The following is a 13,701-nucleotide window of genomic DNA, read 5'->3' on the forward strand; positions in this document are numbered from 1 at the left end:
TTTAAAAACTCTCAATTGTTATCTCCTATCACGTGATGCTTTACAATGACTAAACTGAAAATGAGTGATTTTTGTATTAACAAATTCTTTTATTATTCACAATGGGAGATATATCTAAATTTTATGAAGACAATGTCTTTTCCCATATCTTGGCACTTGTAAATCTTTATCATTAACCATATATATATATATTTTTTTTCTCAGAAATTGTCAAGGTATATAGGCAAATTACTTGATAGTGCATCATTCTCTATCCAGGGGTGTTGAATGTCTGGCTCCAGGGCTGTATAAGGCCTATGAAATCATTTGGTCTGGCCCTGCCAAGGCATTAGGGGTGAGTTAATTAAATGTTTGATGAAATGTATCAGGCTAATTTTTAAATTGATAACTTTTGTATGGCCCAGGAATGATGTTATAAATATCCAAATGGCCATAGAAACATCATCATTTTTATTGGTTCTTGTTACCCATTCTTATTTATTTCTCACATGATGACCATAATATTCAATTCGGAAAAAACAGACTTCAGAACCATGGCTTTTAGCACCCAAAGGGTGTTTGCGTACTCATGGTACCACCATCCCAGTCTCTGAGAATTCTTCTGATTTATGTCACTCACTGCTGTTAACAGTTCCCTTCTGTACTCACTGAGAGGTCCATAGACCTGGCCATGACACACACCCATTGAGAATACTTTTATCTCCTCCTTCAGGGCTTTCTCTGAAGCCGTGGGTTCCTGCTCAGGTCCAACCATGCCCAGGAGCAGTCCTAGAAGTGTAGGTGGGTTATCTCCTTCAGGAATAATCCTTAATCAATAAGGAATGATAGCCAGTATGACTGTCATTGTACAATCATGTCTTGGAGGCATTTAAAAAATTTCTGAGTTTCCGTGGGGCTGGACAGCAGCAACCTTAATTATTATTTACATTTTTATTAGACTTTCTTCTTCTGATCTCACTCTTTCAGCTCCCCACTCCTGCTTCTTTGAATCAATCCCGCCAAACTACCTGCACCTAAGTCCTTGTTTGAGCTCTACTTTTAAGAAAGAAGGCAACCTTAGAAATTACCTAATGCAATTCTTCCAGTTTGCAGAAGTGGAAACAAAGGGCAAACAAATTTAACTTGGCTAAAGACACAAAACACTACACTGATAAAACTAGTACTGAGGCAAGTATCTACAATTTCAATTTTATAAGTTATTATCACATGTGTCTATATAGTAGGGGCTGAGAGATAAGAGCCTAATTCTTACCATATATGTAGGCATATTATTAATTGAGGTGATATCAATCCTGCTATTTCTCAGGAACTATCATATCATTACTTTTGTCTAATTGCTATAGTACTTTAATAAAAATTATCAAAGAGTAATTATAAACAGAATCTTATATCAATTACATCCTTAAAAGATATACAATGATTAGTATATATTCCCCTGGTTATAGTAAATACTTCATATATAAATGATTTGCTCTCTGTGTTAGAAATTCCAGTTGTTTTTTTTCTTACCCAAAGTCTTATGATTGATTATACGTGAATCTCTGTGAACTCTTTGAATGGGCCCTAACAATGTAATGTTACAGGAATATTTATGAAGTTCAAAATATTAAACACTTGAATATCAGAAATTGAGCAGGAGAGATAACTCTAATGTAATTTTATCCCAACAGAGGCAAATCAGTGAATTTCTTTTAGCAACACTCTTTCTGTGCAAGCTAGCTACAGCAGAAAACTACCGAGGCAAATGGAGAAGCAAGAGCTTCTTAGTATATAAGGTGTGTGTGCATGAGGAAAAAAATAAATTTCTTAGACAAATAGGAAGCAGGACTCAGTTTCTCTAGCAAGATAATGTTCTTTCCCCATATGTATATTTCACATTTAAGTTTTTATTTTCCCTTATACATTTCAGTTTATGTTATGAAGACCAAGGCTTATAAAAACAAGGGTCTATTGCCATTTTTTATCTCGTTCACATAAAAAATAACCTGCCTTCACAGTGGATATTATTTTCTTTGTAAAGCTACCTATGTTGTAACATTGATGAGAACAGTGGCTATTTATCTTCATAGTAGTGATCATCTTTGAAAAATGAATTGATACAGTCATTTTTATTAATACTAATATCTAGATAAAAACCTTTTTAAAAGTTAAGATTTTACTACATAGTAACTCTATGTCAAATGAGTAGTAAAATTTTACCCTAGTTTTGCTAGTGACAGATCCTCTATAAATGTTTGTTTCTTTGGTAAGTAGCAGTATTTTGTGGGCATAGAGTAGGACTGATGAATGGTGAATGGTTTCTCCATCGGTCTACTAGGTAGAATGGTACTCTGCTGCTTTATTCAGCACCATCACCAGCGCCTGGGATACCTGGCACATAGAAGCCACTCATTAAATATCTGCGAAGAATGCATGAGATGCCAACTTTGTAACCTTTTATTTTTTTTCAATTTTCTAAACATAATTAATTTGTATGCTGAACATGAAGCCTTTTAAATGTCTAATTCTGTGAGTTTTGCCACACATACAGCCATGAATTCACCACTCAATTAAAATATAGAACCATTGCAACATCTCCAGATTTTTCCAGCAACCTACTCCCAGTCCAAGTACCTGACAACTACTAATCTGCTTTTTGTTCCTATGTTTTACCTTTATAAGGATGTCATATAAATAGAAACATACAGAATGAAGTTTATTGCTTTTCTAGTTCACTTTTACTTAGCACACTCTGAGATTCATCCACATATGGCATGTAAATTATCATCCTTTAAGGTAAAATCCTTATGAACTTTTAAGAATAAAGGGCTCAATTAGGCCAGGGGAGTAGGCATCATATCTTTATAGAAAATTCATCTCTAAAGAAAAAGAAAGGCTAATTCTAAGAGTACTTTAGTATACCATTTGTGATTACTGTGATGAGATCCATTAAAGAAACAGAATTGAGTCACAGTTACTACTTCTAAGGAAAAGGCTGTATGAATATAATTTTAACTCTAAGCAAATTAATTGGGGTCCTTTCTCATGCAGTGGTACTTGTTTTTGGGTTAATCATAAAATGGAGAGCAGGTTTGATGAAATGATGTCAGGAGAGAAATGTGGGTGAAGACTAAGAACTGAAAAATCTAGAAAAAAGAGGTGTAGGATTCAGCTAAGAGGCACTTAATTAGGATAGAAGCAAAGTGTAAATCAGAAATCTGGACATTACTAGTAAGAAACACAACTATATCCATGATTTTGATTATAGTTTGTTTTCATCTTTAATTAAAATACCAATAACTGGAAAAGTCTGCCTGAACTGGGAAATTCACATTGCCTGGGTGGACTCCTGTGGGGTAGGAACACACTAGACCTAGGAGACTCCCTGCACAGGGAAGCCCGTTCATTGCAATGACTAGTGGTTTCCTCAGTTCTATACAAGTTGGAGGCAAACCTGTTGGACACAATGAATGGTAATTTTGAAAAAAAAAATTAGAGCACAGGAAACAATCACAAAAGAAATATATTTGAATCAGAGTTGTCTATCCAGTCCAATTCATTATTAATTTTTTTGTAATAATTTTTTGTAATAAACACTTTTAACTATACTATGAGGCAAGCATGACTCATTGGAAAATAAGGCAGGGTAAGATTTCTGCCCTTGATGATAATGCACTCTAACAGGTAATATAGCCAGAGAAGTGATTAGAATGGAGTGAATTAGGGAAGGAATGGAGAATATGAAATCACATAACAAAGGGAACAGGGTGGTTATAGGTGTGAGGAAGGAGGGAAAAGTCCTTAGGTAGGAGAGCAGACATTTATTATATATATATAAATTAGTCTTTAAAATATGGTTATAAATAAATGTATATATATTTATGATTACATCATTTCTTTACAAATGATGTCATGTTAAGGAGCATGACTTGGTAGTGATGACCATAAAATGAGAAGAATATTTTCTCCTACTTCCTTCAGTTTTTCCTAGAATATGTTCTGCTTCCCTAGAATTTTGATTGTTCCCAGCACATGTTTCCTTTTGCTGTTGGTTCCTGCTTTCTTGATTCTACTTTATATTATTCCTGCCTTTCTATTCAGCCCCTGTATCTTTATACATTTTTTCATTGTTTTATTTCTCTTACATTTGCTCAGCACAGATGTGACTCTCCCACAATTCTTAGCTTTTCACCATCAGTATACTTTTTTTTTTTTTAGCAGTAAAGTTGAATAGAGCTGTTGCTGATCTGACATCAGGTATTATAACTTCTTTTTCACAAAACTTGAACTTAATAAAAATGTCTATTTTCCCCATAACTCCAAAATATTGCTAGGGAGGAGTGGCTTATATTTTAAAATCTGAGTATACTTGTTAAAATTCACAAATGGAGATATGGTATTCTATGCCCAAAGCAGTGCTGTTACATTTTTCTCCTTGAGGAAGCACAGTTCTTTGGCTTAGTTCCAGATGTCAAAATGAGTGTGGATTCTCAAGTTTAATCTATCCTTAAATTACTTTTAAAGACTTGTGCAATTTCCTTGGGGAACAATAAAAAGTGATATTTGAAAATTAGATAACACACAATACAGTGTGCAGATGATGTGTTGTGGAATTGTTCATCTGAAACCTATATAATTTTGTTAACCAGTGTCACCCCAATAAATTCAATAAGAAGAAAAAAAGAGAATTAGATAAATCTTTATCTCTAGGAGTAAAATCCCTAATTAATTTAGTGATTCACTTTGGAAAAACTTATACCACTTTTGCTTTGGCTTTCTTCCTTCTTTGGTAGAAAGTCTTCACCTTTCTACCAAATTCCATTGTCCTCTAGGAGCCTATGGCTTATACTTATGTTGTTCTTTTATGCTGGTGTGCTGGGATATCAGTACTTTGCATGGTCACTGCTACCTTGGTGAATGCTCATCTCTTCAGGGTTATCTTCCAAGGGGGGGATCCAGGAAGTACAGAGGGAGAGCATAAAATGTAAAGATGAAACACAAGATTTAAAGGATGTCAGAGTGAGACATGAATGACAGCCTATAAAAAGTATTATTCTCTATGAATGTACGTTTAAAATTATAATCTTGTTACTATTAAACCCTTCTAGAATCTGAACCTTTGGTTTCTCTCTCCTTTTTTTCCCCCCACTATAGATTTATTTGCTCTTTGGGTGTGTAAGAAGATAATTACTGAGTTGACCTGAGATAGTGTTGTATAGAATGCAAAGGCAGTGAGGAAGAAGTAACTCTCTGTGAGAAAGGCTTTCTGGGAATTCAGGGAAGAGTTTTACAGCTAAATTAATTAGGAAATGGAACATATAAGTAAAAATTTTCAGTGTCTATTTGTTGCCCTTAAAATGAAGGAAGTTGTTGACCTCCTCAGTTATAGATCCACAGGTCATTCTGGGCTCTTTTTCACATCTCCTCAAATGAATCACTCTATGTTAGATTTTGTAATTATATACTTTTTATTTAAATAAGCTTAAAAAGGGCTCAGTGGTAGGTAGGTATTTCAAGCCTCCAGTATGATAACGTTTCCAATTAAGAATTGTGTTTTGTTTTGCATTTCTTTTCTCTTTATTAAAGCAAAAATTTTTTTTTTTTTAATTCTGAATGGGTAGGTTTCTCTCTGTTTCTTTTTTTTTAAATCTTTATTGTTCAGATTATTACATTTGTTCCTCTTTTTTCCCCCCATAACTCCCCTCCTTCCAGCTCCCACCCCACCCTCCACCCTCACTCCCCACCCACTGTGATCATCCATAGGTGCATGATTTTTGTCCAGTCACTTCCCGCATCTCCCACACCCCTTTTCCCCCCAAGAATAGTCAGTCCATTCCCTTTCTATGTCCCTGATTCATTATAATCACCAGTTCATTCTGTACATCAGGTTATTTATTCACTTGATTCTTAGATTCATTTGTTGATAGATGCATATTTGTTGTTCATAATTTGTATCTTTACCTTTTTCTTCTTCTTCCTCTTCTTAAAGGATACCTTTCAGCATTTCATATAATACTGGTTTGGCGGTGATGAACTCCTTTAGCTTTTCCTTATCTGTGAAGCTCTTTATCTGACCTTCAATTCTGAATGATAGCTTTGCTGGATAAAGTAATCTTGGTTGTAGGTTCTTGGTATTCAGCACTTTGAATATTTCTTGCCATTCCCTTCTGGCCTGCAAAGTTTCTGTTGAGAAATCAGCTGACAGTCGTATGGGTATTCCCTTGTAGGTAATTGAGCCTCTTTCTCTTGCTGCTTTTAAGATTTTCTCTTTGTCTTTTGCTCTTGGCATTTTAATGATGATGTGTCTTGGTGTGGTCCTCTTTGGATTCCTTTTGTTTGGGGTTCTCTGCGCTTCTTGGACCTGTAAGTCCATTTCTTTCTCCAGGTGGGGGAAGTTTTCTGCCATTATTTCTTGAAATAGGTTTTCAATATCTTGCTGTCTCTCATCTTCTGGTACTCCAATAATTCTGATATTAGACCGCTTAAAGCTGTCCCAGAGGCTCCTTACACTATCTTCACACTTTCGGATTCTTTTTTCATTTTGCTTTTCCAATTGGGTGTTTTTTGTCGAATCTTTGGTTTGATTCTTGTGCTCCTCTGGTCTGCTATTGGGTATAATATTCTTTATTTCAGTCCGTGTATGCTTACTTTCTAATTTCTTTATCGTAGCATCGAGGGTCTCATTAGTTTTCGTGAGGCTCTGCACAAATTTATGGCAAGCCCTCAAAATTGCGATTCTTAGCTTCATATCCTCCATTTCTGTCATGTTTTTTTGTCTCCGCATCTTATATGCTTTCTTGGTGCACCCCCTTGTGGTCTCTGTGCGCAGTCTTGTTCTAGCCAAGCCTTAATTGTTGTAGTTAACACTAGAGGGGTTTGACCACCAGGCCGACTGGCTGTAGGAATCAGCTGTGGAAAACGTCTGTCTTCTGGGTTTTTACATGACATTCAAAATACAGTAATTAAATATCCCAAAAATGTTTTAATATAGCAAAGCTTCAAAATATATAAAATAGCAATTCCAAGAACTGTAAAGAGAAACACAAATACACAAATAATAGTCAGAAATTTTAATACCCTTTCTTAATCATTGAGATTTAATATACAGAAAACAAATATGGTTATAAAGGATTTGAACAACACTATTGACTAACTTGAGACAATTGATATTGAGATAATAATCAACAATAGCAGAAGAAAATCTTATTTATTTATTTGAAAGTCTCTTTTAAAGTACACATGGTGTATTTACAAAGATAGCCTAAATTCTGGGCCATAAAATGTCTCAGTGATTTTAAAGGGATTTATGTTATACCTGCTACATTCTCCCCAATTATTGGAAACTAAATAACTGTACCTCTAAATAACCTATGAGTTAAAGGAAAACCTATGAGTTAAGGGAAAACCAAAAGCGATATTAGAAAATATTTTAAACTCAATGAAAATAAAACAAATCAAAATTTATGGGATGCCATGAAAGCAGTGCCTAGAGGAAAATACATATCATTCAGTGGATACATTTAAAATAAAGTTTTCAATGACCTCAGCTTCTACTTCCTAAAATTCATGTGAAATCTTAAGGAAACTAGTGTAGCTGAAATGCTGCTGCAAAAGAACAAGGGTTAAGGATTCAAAACCACCAGTTTGGTAGTTTCAAGTAAGACCTTTTTTTCCTGGTTTGTCATTCTTTCTTTTAGTAGAAATCATTTGGCCATAAGTTTGGTATGTATATCTTACTTGCCATTGAAGACACACTAATAAAATTTTCACAAGGAAAGATATATGTGTAAATAGTATAGAATAAAAGGAGAACAAATTCATTCTTGACCAGTAATCCATTTTCTTTCATGTACTATTTCAAAATGTAATAAATATAAGTGTACCATGCAGCATGACAAATGTGCAGTCACTAAACACTTTACCCAATGAAAGAGATAAAAAAGAAAAAGGATAATTTTGGCGTTGAAGCCATTGAAAATGCACAATGCATGTATTAGGTAGGTTAATAATTGTATTTATGAGATTGCCCTGGAAGTAAACGGATTCCTCAATGCTAGAGTTTAAAGAGTATGCTATGTTGTTTTGTGCCTCTAATCCCTACTGTTATATGGCCTAAACTTTTTTTCTTATCATCTAATTCCAAAATATCGCTTATGATTCAGCTCAATGAGGTCTCCTCTCTGAAGACCTCACTTGCCCTCCAGGGTTAGATTAATGCCGCTCATCTATGTCTTTCCTATTTCCCAGCACTTCTTCTGTAGCCTGAACACACAGTGTTTTAGGATTTTCCCCACTGTATATGCTTACATCACTCATATACCAAGTGAAGAAAAACATTTTCGACAATTTACAGTTTCAAAGTAAAAACCACCACATAAATAATGTCATTAGGTTACGTTTTCTGAAGCCTGTTTTAAGAAACATAAGTAAAAAGGCAATAACTGAACAGATATATTTAACAAAATCTTTAATCTGAACCACAGCAGAACATTAAAATTTTAATGTTTTTTTTCTCTTAAAATATAGATTTCTCAAAATAGTTTAGGGCAGACACTACAACACGGTACAAACATTTCCAGGGCGTCTGAATCTCAGGGAATATGCCTCTTTGTAGAATTTAATGGAAATTTATTTTTTTGACCTGCTTAAAGGCATGCTATTTTTAAAAAGTCCTTTTCTGAACACTGTAATTTGTTTTTCATTTTTCTCCCCATAACCGGAGCTCTGTAGGATGCACATTTGCAGAATAGCAAAGGGCAGCCAAGCAGCCCTGTCAGATAAACAGCTTGCTTGATACCGCTGTCTCTCATTAGAGTGGGCCGTGCTCTTCGGGAAGCTGGCTTCCCAGCTTAGGGTGAGGAAATGTCGGGCAGGCAGGTATTAGCTCTGTGTTAGGTGGTAAACCGCATAGCCAGCTGTGGAAAGTGGAACACCGGCTATAGAATGGAGAAAAGAACAGTGGTTGAGCTGACATATATTGGAGAGATGAGAGTCCCCTATGGCTGCAGAGGTGAGAGAGGGAAACAGAGCATATATCTTGTCTTTTTTCCCCCTACATCTTAAAAACAGTAAAAGTGTGATTATTTTGGGTTGGCTGTCTTCAGATATAAAGTTTTCTCAGGTGCTCACTTTCCTGGCCTTGTAATGTTTAGCATCATCAAATCAGTGGACCATATTTAAAGGGAGAAAGGGATAGAATTTACTCACATTATTTTTATTTGTTGATTTTTGCCTTGAAGTTTCAGCAGGCACCTTATTAAAAACATATACACACAAAATAAAACAAAACAAAATAGGTGTTGAGTCACTGTGTTCAATATTATAGATCAGTGATGGTGAACCTATGACACGCGTTTAGAGGTGACACGCGACCTCATTTTTTTGGTTGATTTTTCTTTGTTAAATGGCATTTAAATATATAAAATAGATATCAAACATATAAGTCTTTGTTTTACTATGGTTGCAAATATCAAAAAAGTTATGTATGTGACACGGCACCAGAGTTAAGTTAGGGTTTTTCATAATGCTGACATGCCGAGCTCAAAAGGTTCGCCATCACTGCTATAGATGCTGACTTCGGTTCAAATTCTTCAGTGTGACCTCCAGGTAGATGTTTGTTCTTTGTTCAGTCGGGATCCAGGCCTGACCACCTTGCTTCCCTAATTTCGTTTGTTTGGGCTGGTAATGTGAAGATTCCTCACATCAATGCATAGTGCCGAGAAAGCAAAGGTGACATGCAGAGTAAATATCAGCAGAAATAATACGATTAAGAAAAGTCAATAAGAGATGCTGAGATAGGGAGGCCACAGGGAGAGATTAGATGCTCCTGAGGAAGCAACGCAAGCAGACGCCCTATGGAGGTGCCTGATAAGCCCTGGCAGGTCAAGGCGGAGTAAAACCTCAGCCTGTGCTGCTCAGCCACCTCCTGCTCCAGGACACAGATATGTTGACTCTCAGTTTCTAGGTTGTGTTTTGTTTTTGTGTGTGAACCACACCAACTTCTTTTTTCAAGGAATAAACATAAACACATATAAAAAGCCTATAAAAAGTCAACTGTCACATCAGACAAGAAATACTGGCCAAGTTTAGCACGTGTCAGTGACAAATAGCGGATAATATCAAGCTCTGTTTCAATTTAAGAAAAATATGGAATTACAGTAGTGTGCTTTCTTTATATGTAAAAATTATCTGATAGCAAAGTTTTGTGACATAATTGACCACTTCATATCAGCCACTGTAACATGGAGTTATGGTAGTGGGTACATTGTTCTAAATTTCAGGTGTTTTACAATCCACTACAAATCGCTCAGATATTGAGGCAGCAGGTAATGCCATTCACACACACATATGTGTATGTGCACACACACAGGATCTATTTAAAAATTTGGATGGTAATGAAATAAAGAGGTTTTATTTTATTGTACTTTTCTTCTGTATGCTGTATTTGTTCATTTTCATATTTCCTCTCAAATGCAAACCATTCGTAGAGCAACCTCAGCTCTGAAGAGATTTTGGAAAACAAATATATGAAAATGCTTTAAGCTTTAGATATGTGAGATGTATCACACATTTAGAAAAGTCCAGCTCAGTGATATATCAGAAAGTAAATAACATGGACACAACATCTAAAAAAACACATCACAGACTTTCGGGATCTTTCATTATGCTCTCTTTTAATCACTTCTCTTCTCCCACAAATGTTACCACTAATCTGATTTCTGTATTTTGATGTAATTAAATTCTAGAAAATACTTACAGCATTTCATCATAATTTGACCTCCTAAACTTTCTACCCTAAATAACACAGTATAGTTTTAGATATTTAAAATTTTGTACAAATGCAATATATTGTATGTGGTTCTTGCTTTGGCCAACACTATGTATGTGTGTGTGTGTGTGTGTGTGTATGTGTGTGTGTGTGTATGTTTTGGGTTTTTTCCCCAATGGTGAGGTATTTTTTTAGATCATTTTCATTGTTGTTGAACGGGTGCTAAGTTTGGTGGAAAGTCTGTTTGGGTTTTTTGCTGTTATGATGTGTTTATGTTGCTGTGGTACATTCTTGGACCTGCCTTTTAGTGAACACACACAGGCATTCTCAGTGGATTATGCCTAGGAGTACAACTGATAGGTTAGAGGTATGTATGTCGTAAGATTTAGTTTTTAATGACAGTTTTGTTATCACAAATTGAGCCATTATCCAATAAATTATCCTCTTATGAGTAATAATCAAAACACTGAATATCATTTTATATTAAAATCTTCTCCCCTCCCCAGTTTGGATCGTGTCCATCTGGTGACCTGGCTCAGTGGCTTTTGCTCTCTCGTTTACCAGATGTTTCAAATCAGTGGATGCATGAGAGGGCTTGGACACTGTGTTTGTCCTCCCAGAAGGTATCTGCATTTTAATTTTTTAATTTCTGCAGACACAGGGCCGAGGCAGGGTTCCTCATGTCCTCAGTGGGTTGTGCGTAATCCAGGCTCGGTGATGCTGACTGCTCTGACCCAAACCAGAAAATAACAGGGGACGAGACAAGAAGGAGGCTAACTCTCCCACCTCTATTGTCCAATCTTTGATGCTTTTCACAACCTGCTGTGGTTTCTTTACAGAAGTTGTTTTTTCAGATCCCAGGTTTCTCCTTGCTATCCCCTCCAAATGCCGCACTTCTCATCTCTGTGTCTTTGATTTTTTTTCCAGTTGCCTGGATATTTCTGTCACCTTCCCTTCACCTGTGTAAATTCTATATACCCCTCAATACTCAGATTAAAATTCCTGCCTTTTGCAAATATCTCAGCCCACACTCATCTGTTTCTTCTTAAAAAACAAAGGTATTTATACTCTGTAAATTCAGTGTTAGATTGCTCCCCCATGGGCTCTGCTAGTGTCATCAGTCATTCTTTGTTTTATTATTTTTTTTCCTTAATAGGTGTTAAATTATCTGAAAGTCATTTTATACACACACACACATACATGCATGCACATGCCCACACATGTGTATGTACTTTTTTCCAGGACTATTATTTTTTAATTGATTCTAAAGAGAGGAAGGGAGGGAAGAGGGAGAGAGAATTATTGTGGATTGAACCTGCAACTGGGCAGGTGCCCTGACCGGGAATGGAACCTGCCACCTTTTGGTGTACGGGACGATGCTCCAACCAACTGAGCCACACCGGCCAGGGTCGGGACTATTTTGTCTGGCTCAGTGCTTGGTCTAAGAAGAGTACCAAAGGACTATTTATTCATTGATTAATTTGTGTTCCATCTCCTTGACAGGATACTTACTCATTACTGATTTCTTCAGAGTACTCAGTGTGGTAAATAGGTATTTTTTATTAGCTATTTGAAACATTAAACTGAATATGTCTAGTTTATGCATATTTTATGCAGTAAGAAAACTGTATAAAATGTTACTTTTATTATAATGTTAATGAAGTAAGGTAATATGAGTCACCAGCTTGGGTAGTTTATATTTAATTTCTAAGGCAGAAGAACTCATTTTAGTAAAACTATTATATTCTATTTTCTTGTATATTCTTTTTGCTTGTTATGTCAAATGTTATATTAATCTTCTCATTATTATTTCATAATTTAAAAAAAGCAATATGCAATAAATAAGCAAACAGACCTTTCTGGCTTCTGCTTTAGTATTGGACTGCTGACTCAGAGAAAGTCAGAGTCCGAAAATGCCTGTTATTTTATAGTCTTATCCCTTTGTCACTGGAAGATCATTCACTCTAACACAATTTCTGACGTTGTTAAGAAGCAGTCCATATTCTGGGAAATGGCTCAGGTCTGCTTTTTCTTGTTGATTTATAGCCAGTTTATTTTTAATTTACATGGAATAAAAAGCATCAACTCAACCATCCCTTTAATAATGATTTTCATCTAAGAAAGAATGTTTACTGTCTGGGGTAACAGAAGACACACACTCACAATATGTAAAAAAAATATATGATTAAACAAAAGTTATAGATCATTGCAAAAATGCCTCTCCTCCCTCCTGCATCCCAGAGAACCTCATCAAAATCAGAGTGGTTCTGAAAGCACCTCGAGCAGCATGAAAGTATAGAGAAGTTTCAGTCAAAGCCAGGGCTCACCTCAACTCAGGCAAATTGGAGAGGCCAAGTGCTCATTTGGAGAGATGGTAAAATGTTTCTGCTGCCGACCACAATTTCCTACTGTTCACATCAGTCCTGCCCTTTCTGGTTGTCAAGAAGTAGAGTCAATTCGAAGCACTTGAAATTCCCAAGTGACCGATGGTTCCCAAAAAAGCGAAAAGAACTCAAAACCGTGCCTACCTTGCAGTCTTCAGTATCAGTGGCTTCTCCCAACCTTAGTCCTACTTCACAAGAATCAAGAGCACTGTTCAGGGACTGGGTGAAAAAGTTGAAGGGGTTAAGAAGTACACATTGGTAGTTACAAAAAAGTCATGGGGATATGAAGTACAGCATAGGGAATCGTCAATATTGTAATAACTATGCATGGTGCCAGGTGCGTACTGAAATATGGGGAGTGGACACTTTATAAAGTATATGATTGTCTAACTACTAGACTGTACATTAATACAAAATAATATTTTAAACTGCAATTGAAAAATAAGAAAGTAACAAAGAAAAAAAATAAAGGCTATCTCAAAGTGGGGGGAAAAAAGCACAGCTCAAATTTCATTAAAGCCACCCTAGCCACAATAATCCATGCTAATGAGATGAATTTTGAGATTCAAA

The sequence above is a fragment of the Myotis lucifugus genome, unplaced genomic scaffold, assembly GCF_000147115.1.
Source record: "Myotis lucifugus unplaced genomic scaffold, Myoluc2.0 scaffold_281, whole genome shotgun sequence".
NCBI classification, from domain to species: domain Eukaryota; kingdom Metazoa; phylum Chordata; class Mammalia; order Chiroptera; family Vespertilionidae; genus Myotis; species Myotis lucifugus.